Raw genomic sequence first — 8,457 nt, 5'->3', positions numbered from 1 at the left:
GACAGCGCTGTCTGCTTTCAGCGCTTCAGGGTGGTGTCCCCTGGGTCCATCTGACCACTGGTTGATGGCATCCGGCAGTAGCAGAAAGGAGGGTCTCGGTGAGCCTGGCACCATAATTTAGAAAGGGCCTTCACCGTGACCTGGTCACCATTTCCAGAGTTAATTATTCCTATCACCACAAACAGCACCTGTCCCAAATGGACACCCAGTCACTGTGGTTAATGATCTGTCTGGCCAGCAAGTACTTTTGCTCAAGGAAAATACCCGAGTGCACGCAGGGCCCAAGTCTAGAAAACAAGTCAGAGTTCGTTGTGTTTTTTCTGGATCATTTCTTTCCCTTTAGTAGCACAGGTGCCATGTCGGGTCTTTGGACGGTGAGGGTTATGAAAAGTTCAACGCCCTAACACTTAGCCACAGAGGCCGTATGACATACCTGTTCCCCATCTCTGCCAATAACATTTTTAAGGAGATTGGGCTTGATTAAAATACACACGGCAAGTCATGGATCCAGCCAGCCCAGGATGTATCTGGTTGCGTAGTGTTATGAAACACATACCATCCTGGATGTTCTTCCAAAGGAACGTGTACAGAAAATGCCGCCCTCCTGCCTGAATAAAGGCTCCTTTCCAACCCCCACTGCTCTCCACCCTCCCTGCAAACATCCAACAAGCTGAAGCGTGCAGGCAGCTGTGACTGACCCCTGAGCTGCAATTCTGAGCCTGCCTTCCGGATTCTCGGTGAGAAGTCCCTACAGGAAGCCCAGGCCACTGCTCTCCAGCAGGGCAGAATAGTAAGACGCCAAGGGAACTGCCCATTGAGACTTCTCACTTCTGTCCCTCAGTGTCCCCTGCTGTGGCCTCTGCACTCCCATACTGAAGGAGGTCACCAGAGAGGTGGCAGAGGGCTCCCCAGCACTGCACAGATGTGCTGCCAAGGGATTCTCAGGGAAGCCTTCCCGCCCCCATAAGCCACCACTCACCCCATCTGCCTTCCTCACTTTCTCTGCTCCACCCAGAACTGCCCCCTCAGGGTTTCCACACCTCATGTTTCACTGTTGTTCTTCTTGCTAAGAAAACATACTACGTTTCACTTACCTGTTTCTTTCGAGATCTAACTCAAGTTTTACTTCCTCTAAGGCTGCCCAGCTAGACTCTTCCCAAACCCCTTACATGTGTATTTTAGCACTTAAGAGATGTGCCAAAACATGTGCCTGTTTCTATGTTTTAGACAATTGGATCAGAACTTGACCATCCAGATAGGTGTTGTCACTTCCCAAGTTCTCATCTTGGGAGATTCATTACTTCCTGCCAGGCAGCCACTGCCCGCCATGATTTGGGGATTCCTCTCTGGGGCTTGCCTTCAGAGGACGGGTCACACTGGCGAACTCAATCACCCACAGCAGTTCTCTGCCTCTCCAGGTTTTAGAGAACAGCTGAGAACCGTGAGCTGCGATGGCAGGCTAGTGGGAGGACATGGGTTTGCTGTAACTGCGCGGGTTACATCTGGAGCAGTCCCTCGGAAATGAAACCCTTCCTCCCACCACACTGCCCTACATCCACCCCACCCAAGGGATGGCAAACATTTGGCCTGTGAAAGTGATTTTCTTTCCTTTTTAAGACATTTGCATTCACACCCGATGAGTAATGCAGACATTGATTCATTCATTCAACAAATATTTGCTGAGCACTTTCCTCACGCCAACCATTGTGCTACAAGTGAGGCTGTAAAATCAAATAAAACATGGCTTTTACTCACATGAGGCTTAGGGCCTGCTTGAGGGAAAAATACAAGTAAATCGACACTATAGAATAATGCGATGAATGCCGTAATGGAGACAGGCACAGGGGTCTACGGGAGGGAGAGGAGTAAAGTTAGACTGGAGGGTCCAGGAAAGTTCCAGAAGCTATTCTGAAGGATGATTAGGAGTCTGCTAAATGGAGACGTTGGCAGGGGCACGAGGGGAAGAACTGCTTGCAGAAAGGCACGGCTAGAATGCGGAAACAGTAAGCAATAGTCAGGACACTTCCTGTAAAGAACGGAGCGGTGGGTGAACGCAGAGATGGCAGGCGCTCAGGCTGCTGAGAAACCAAGGAGCGCTTGTCATGAGCGCGATAGGAAACCAACCAACAAACCGAAACCATAGCATGGGACTAAAAACTCATGAAACCTTTTAAATGTAGGTGCTCAGTACTTCTTCACATGTGCTAGCCTGGTTAATTCTTTTACCAAGACTCCGTGAGAAATGCAGTTATGCCCACTTTATAGGTGAGGAAACAGAGCACAGGAAGATGTAGTAAGTTGCCCAAAGTCACACAGCTGGTAAGTGACAGAGTTGGGATTCAAACTCCTTGTCTCCACCTCTGTCAACTCCAAAGCCCAGAATGACCCCCTAAAAGAAACCCAGCAAAGGATACGAACAGACACCGCACTTAAAATGAAATTTGGATTCTAAATATATGTACAATGTGTAACCTGGACACAAATCAAAGCACTGGAAAGTAAAATAATACCGAATCATTGTGTACCCATTTAACTAACAGAAAACATCTATTTTGCATCACTCAACTGGCATTAATACATCGATGGTCGTATACAGTTACATAAATCTTTTGGAAAACAATACAATAATTTCTATCAAGAGTCATAAAAACATCCATCTCCTTTTACCTCCTCTAGGAATTTATCCCAAGAAAATAGTTCAAAAGTAGATGTAAGGTTTATCATTATCTTTAATAGTGCGAAACTGAAAACAACCTGAGCGAGAGATCAGTGGCTTGGCAAATGATCTAACAACTCAGTGTAAGACTGTGTAGTCATTTGGCCTGATCTTTATGAGGATTACGTAACACCATGGGAAAACATTTGTATGTAAATTGTCACGTGAAAAAGTAGAATACAGTACACTGTTGGCATGCGTGAAGAATATGGCCTAATACCTTTGCACATTCCTGGATAAGTGAAAACCATTACATCACATAATTTCCCCCTTTAAAATGCAGTCACTAAAAATGTTAAGTAACCCCTTAAGATTCTTAATGAATCTATGAGCTCAGGATTTGCTCATAAAGCTATAAAATAAATTCTGCCAATAAAATGAATTTTACATAGTATTATATCACATCCTTAGTGTACTCACCTAAATCTGCAAAGAAACACCGTCTCGCTTCATCAGAGCCCTAGCAAGCTCCAGATGCACAAAAGCTGTACTGAAATGCTGCTCCAGGATCAGTGGGCTGTGCTTGCTCACTGACTGTCTGATTCCCATCTTCTGGCACAGCAGCTTCAAAACCCAGCCCTTTCAAACTCAAACCCCTGCAAAATTACAAGTTACTGTGATCTTTGAAGTCCCAGGCAAATAACTGAAATTGAGAATGTCAAATTCAAGAATGTAAGGTCTACTACAATTTATAATATATACATAGTCTCACAATTAAGTTTGCAAACTTGTTGCAACAATGTTGCTAACCTTTTTTTGATATCAGAGGGATTGTTCATTATGAATTTGTACCAACTGGACAAACAGTTAACCAAGTTTACTATTTGGAAGTGCTGAAAAGGCTGAGTGAAATAGTTAGACGACCTGAACTTTTCACCAGTAATTCATGGCTCCTGCATCATGACAATGCACCAGCTCACATGGCACTGTCTGTGAGGGAGTTTTGAGCCAGTAAACAAATAACTGTATTGGAACACCCTCCCTACTCACCTGATCTGACCCCTAGTGACTTCTTTCTTTACCCAAAGATAAAGGAAATATTGAAAGGAAGACATTTTGATGACATTCAGGACATCAAGGGTAATACAACGACAGCTCTGATGGCCATTCCAGAAAAACACTTCCAAAATTCATTTGAAGGGTGGACTAGGCATTGGCGTCAGTGCATAGCTTCCCAAGGGGAATACTTCGAAGGTGACCGTAGTGATATTCAGCAATGAGATATGTAGCACTTTTTATAGAATGAGTTCACGAACTTAGTTGTCTGACCGTGTATGTAACATATGTAATATTACCTATGCATTATGGTTATGACTATTTGAACATGTAGACATATGGCCAGTGCTACCTAGAAACACAAAAATAAAGATGGTTGTGTTTGGGTAAAAAAATTCTAAGTAGTACTTTCCTTTTAAATCACTTATTAAGTATTGTATGATTGAATTATAATAAATGATGTTCACACAAATTATTTATTACTCTACAGCCACGTTCTTATGGGTTGAACTCTATTACCCGTTGGTATTTTATAGTTTTTAATGTGTTAGTAGGGTTTTAGGGTTGCAACAAGTGGATAAAGCCTGGAGAATTAAGTAGGAACTGGCTACAGAGATAAGCACATCACCCTTCCTGCGGCGTTTGACTAGCGATGCCAAAATCAGCAGTGCCGTTGTAGACGCATACACTGGGGAAATGCACCAGAACTCGGGCTTCACCGTGGGGCTGGCACTCAGTCACCCAAAGAAAGAAACATGCTTATGATTCCTGAAACCCCAGGGTCTGATTTGACAGGAACCACAGTTATATCCAGGAGCTCTATCCAGGGGCCACTGGGGGAGAAGGAGGAAGGAAGGCCAGAAAGAGGGAAAGAATCAGTGCTACCATAGCAGGCTCTGCAAACCATTTCTTTCTTGTTTGTCACAGCTCCTTGTGTTGGCCTCCAGGGATCATTCTGTCACACACGTCACCAGAGATGGGGGCAGAGGGGTAGATGGAATGGGTGAGAGGCGCACAGCCTACACACTAGTATGTGAAATAGTCCTGGGCATGATGTCCCTCCAGGGGAGTTGGTCCTAATGGGTCACTTAACTGAGAAAGTGCTTTCTGCTTTTGCAAGAAGGGACTAGGGTGGGAACAGCCACAAATGTTCAGGTGCATGAATTTGCAACTTGTGAACACCCATTGTTTTTGCACTTAGTATATGAATTAATAATAATGCAGAGAAGGAAATTTGAGGGTTTAAGCATCAACGAAAAACAGCCTAAGGGAAACACCAGTAACAAAGACAAGTGGGTGATGGGAAACTGCAGAAATTACCTTGTTTAGCATGGATCTTGAAAATTGTGAATTTTCTAGGAAATCTAATTTCCAGTTTTTAAACAATGGAACTTCATAACATCTTAAAACTCTGGATTTATGCTGTTTTCTTATCAACTATATAGTCAATAGAGAAGTGGGGTGAATGCTTAAGACGAGGAGGGGAAAATTTCAGTTCTACAAGATAAAAAAAGTTCTGGAGATCTAATGCACAGCATGTGATGACAGCTAACAATACTGTATGGTAGTCTTGAAATTTGCTAAGAGGGTAGATCTTAGATTAAATCTTCTCAACACACACGGTAAATAGATAGAGGTGACATGTTAGTTAACTGGATTGTGGTGATCGTTTTTACGATGTATACGTACAGCAAAACCTCCAGTTGGACACCTTGAATACGTACAATTTTTATGTCAATACTATCTCAATAAAGCTGCTAAAAAAAAGCGGGGATAAAAGAATATTTAAAATATTTTAGGAGTATTAGCATCTCATCTTTTACCGAACTATCATTCTACCGTTGCTGGAGGGTGGGGTGGTAAAGAAAAAGAATTAAGCACAATAGGATTGCACCCCGGAGAGCTCAAGCTTATACAACCACTACTCTCTTCCTTCCTCCTCCAACTAACAAACTCAACTACCGTCCCCGTCCCCCATGGACCAGGCACATCCAACCCTCATCATGGAATCCTCAGACCCACCATCTTACAGATGAAGACATGGAAATGCAAACATGTCAGGTAACCAAGAGAAGAGTGCAGGGAACATCATGGCTGACTCTGACATCGACACCTCCACACTAGTGTAAACCTATCAGGCTGCCATGATCCCCAGCCAGAAACCAGTTTGGGAATGATTCTGGAGCACATTCTGCTGGAAGTCTTCTGAGGAAAGCATCCTTTCCTGAGAGAGCGTCCCAAGCAGAGGAACTGTCTTTTCCATCTCGGGCAAGGATGTGATACATTCTTTTCCCAGCAAAAATCATTCCAAGGATGGCAGAAGGGCAAGGGGGACAGATAGCAAGGGTCCTGGATGGCATCACCGAGCTGCCAACCCCACCAAGCCCACCAAGCCCAGCCTCTGGCCTCCATGTTACATAAGATCATAAGTTTTATAAGTGCTCACACCAGCATGCATCAGATTCCATTTCCTTTCATCAAAAGCATCCTGGCTGATGCAAAAAGCCAAAATCCAAATTCAGGTCTGTCTGGTGACCTACTCCTTCTAAGAGATTTTTAGTCTGACAGGCCGCCTCTGGTACACACAAAGTCTCGAAGTGTTTCCGACTGAAATCAAACTTGAACTAAATCCCAGCTCTTCCCTTGGATAGTTATCTGTGTGATCGGTGTGCAAATTACCTTTCTCTCTATGCCTACTACCCCCTCTGAAAAATGTGAATGATATTAGTGCTTGCCACAGAAGATGTTTGAGGACGAAAAGGCGTTTCCACACAGTAAGTGCTCAGTGCCCATTCGCTCTCACAAGAAAGGGCATAGCGTGACTTTTGGCACCCAGATTCTCTTCAGAATCCTTACGATGTTTGAATAAACTGATTTTGTTTTCTCCTGATATATCGAATCTAGGTCAAAATTAAAATATGGTGTTCCCTTAATATTTGTCTCTGAGATTTTGGCTTTTTCATTAGTGACTGCCCTCATTCTTTTTTGGAAAACAAAACAAAACATTGTTAAAGAAAATATTTCAAATGTCACCCATATTGTCACACTACCTAATTAAACTATTTTCATTCTTTGCTATTACCTCATTCTTTGCATGTAATGTTTACATACCCACAATTATTAGGTTGGTACAAAAGTAATTGCGGTTTAAAAGGTTAAAAATAATTGCAAAAACCACAATTACTTTTGCACCAACCTAATTTGTTGACCATTCTCCTTAGCTTACTATTATTTTTACTTAACCTATAGCACATTTCTCCATATTTCTACATGTTCTTTATAATTATTCATGTTAATATTTTTATGATATTGATGTAACATAATTCACTAAACATTCTCTTAGCACTGATATTTTTTACATAAATACTTTCTTATTTTATTTCTTAAAAATAATGTGGCAGTGAACATTTTTTGTTTATATATTCTTTGGTTTCTGTGAATTATTTCCTTAAGAAAAATTCCTAGGAGTAGAATTACTGGGCCTAGGGGCATGGCTTTTCTTTATGCCTCCTGCTCTGTAATTCTTTCCTAAAGGATTGTTCCAGTTTGCAATTGTAAACTTTATTTTAACTAGTCAAGACTAAAATTGAGTTCCTCTAAGCAGTTCCTTGGTTTGAAATACCACAAAAGTCTTTGTACTTTGGGGAAATCAGTATTTTGATTGCCTTGCCATGGGTTTCAAGCTTTATAAGTCAAGTTCTGCTTTCTTGCTTTGAAAGCTCCCCCTTTAACCAACCAGTCTTATTTTTCACAGGCCATGAACTTTTAAAAGCCTGTCTGCTTTCATCTCCCTCTCTCTCTTCATGAATCCGATTGGATTGATATAGACCCCCAAGGATGTGTAAATGGCTCAAGGACACCATTTTAAATGGATGACCAAGCCCAACTTCATATTTTCTGTGAGAGACACATTTCTAGTGAGGGAGCGAGGTGGTACAATCACTCTATCCAGATGGAGTAACACTGGTTTCCCTGGCAAAAGCCCAGGTCCTTGGAAACCCACTGACTACTTCATGAATACCTGGGACATGAATTGGTGAAGAAACTAAGAAAAATGTACCCCGTGCAAAGTTTAATGTGGACCCCTCCTCCAAATAGCAAAAATAACTACCCTCCTTTTCCGCTGGAGCAAGGAAAGTAGGTTTAGCTATGCCAGGAGGAGTCTCTTGAGGGTAGAAAAATGCTGTGTGTTTTTCTCTGGTTCTGAGTTTACCTGACTCGTGGGCAGATGCCTCTAAGTCACAGGCAACGCAGTTAACACAGCCCTGGATGCCACTAAAGGGACTTTGTCTAGCCCACTGTGAGGTTTTTCTACCTTCTCATGTTTCCAACAACTCTAAACCCAAATCTCAATGCAGACATGGAAACACTGTGACTAGGTTCTAGAGTAGTCATGACTCCAGATTATCAGACATAAAAACACAATATTGAAAAGTTCTGGTAGAATTCCAAAAGTACATGTAGAGATCCTATTAGAGTTAAATGCAAACTCCAGGTTAAGAAACACTTTGAGTTCGAGGGCTGGGCATTTTTCTGTAAAAGACCAGGTAGTAAATATTTTAGGTTTTGTGGCCCATATAGTCTTTGTCACAACTGTTCAACTCTACCAGCCCAAGAGCAGCCATAGACAATTTGTAAACAAAAGGGCATGACCATGTTCCAATAAAACTTTACTAACAAAAAGAAGTCCTGGATTTGGCCCAAGGACCAGAGTTTAACCACCCCTGATCTAGTGTGTGAATGGT

Source organism: Rhinolophus sinicus, linkage group LG04 (genome assembly GCF_036562045.2).
Source record: "Rhinolophus sinicus isolate RSC01 linkage group LG04, ASM3656204v1, whole genome shotgun sequence".
NCBI lineage: Eukaryota > Metazoa > Chordata > Mammalia > Chiroptera > Rhinolophidae > Rhinolophus > Rhinolophus sinicus.
This window is presented reverse-complemented; position numbering follows the sequence as displayed.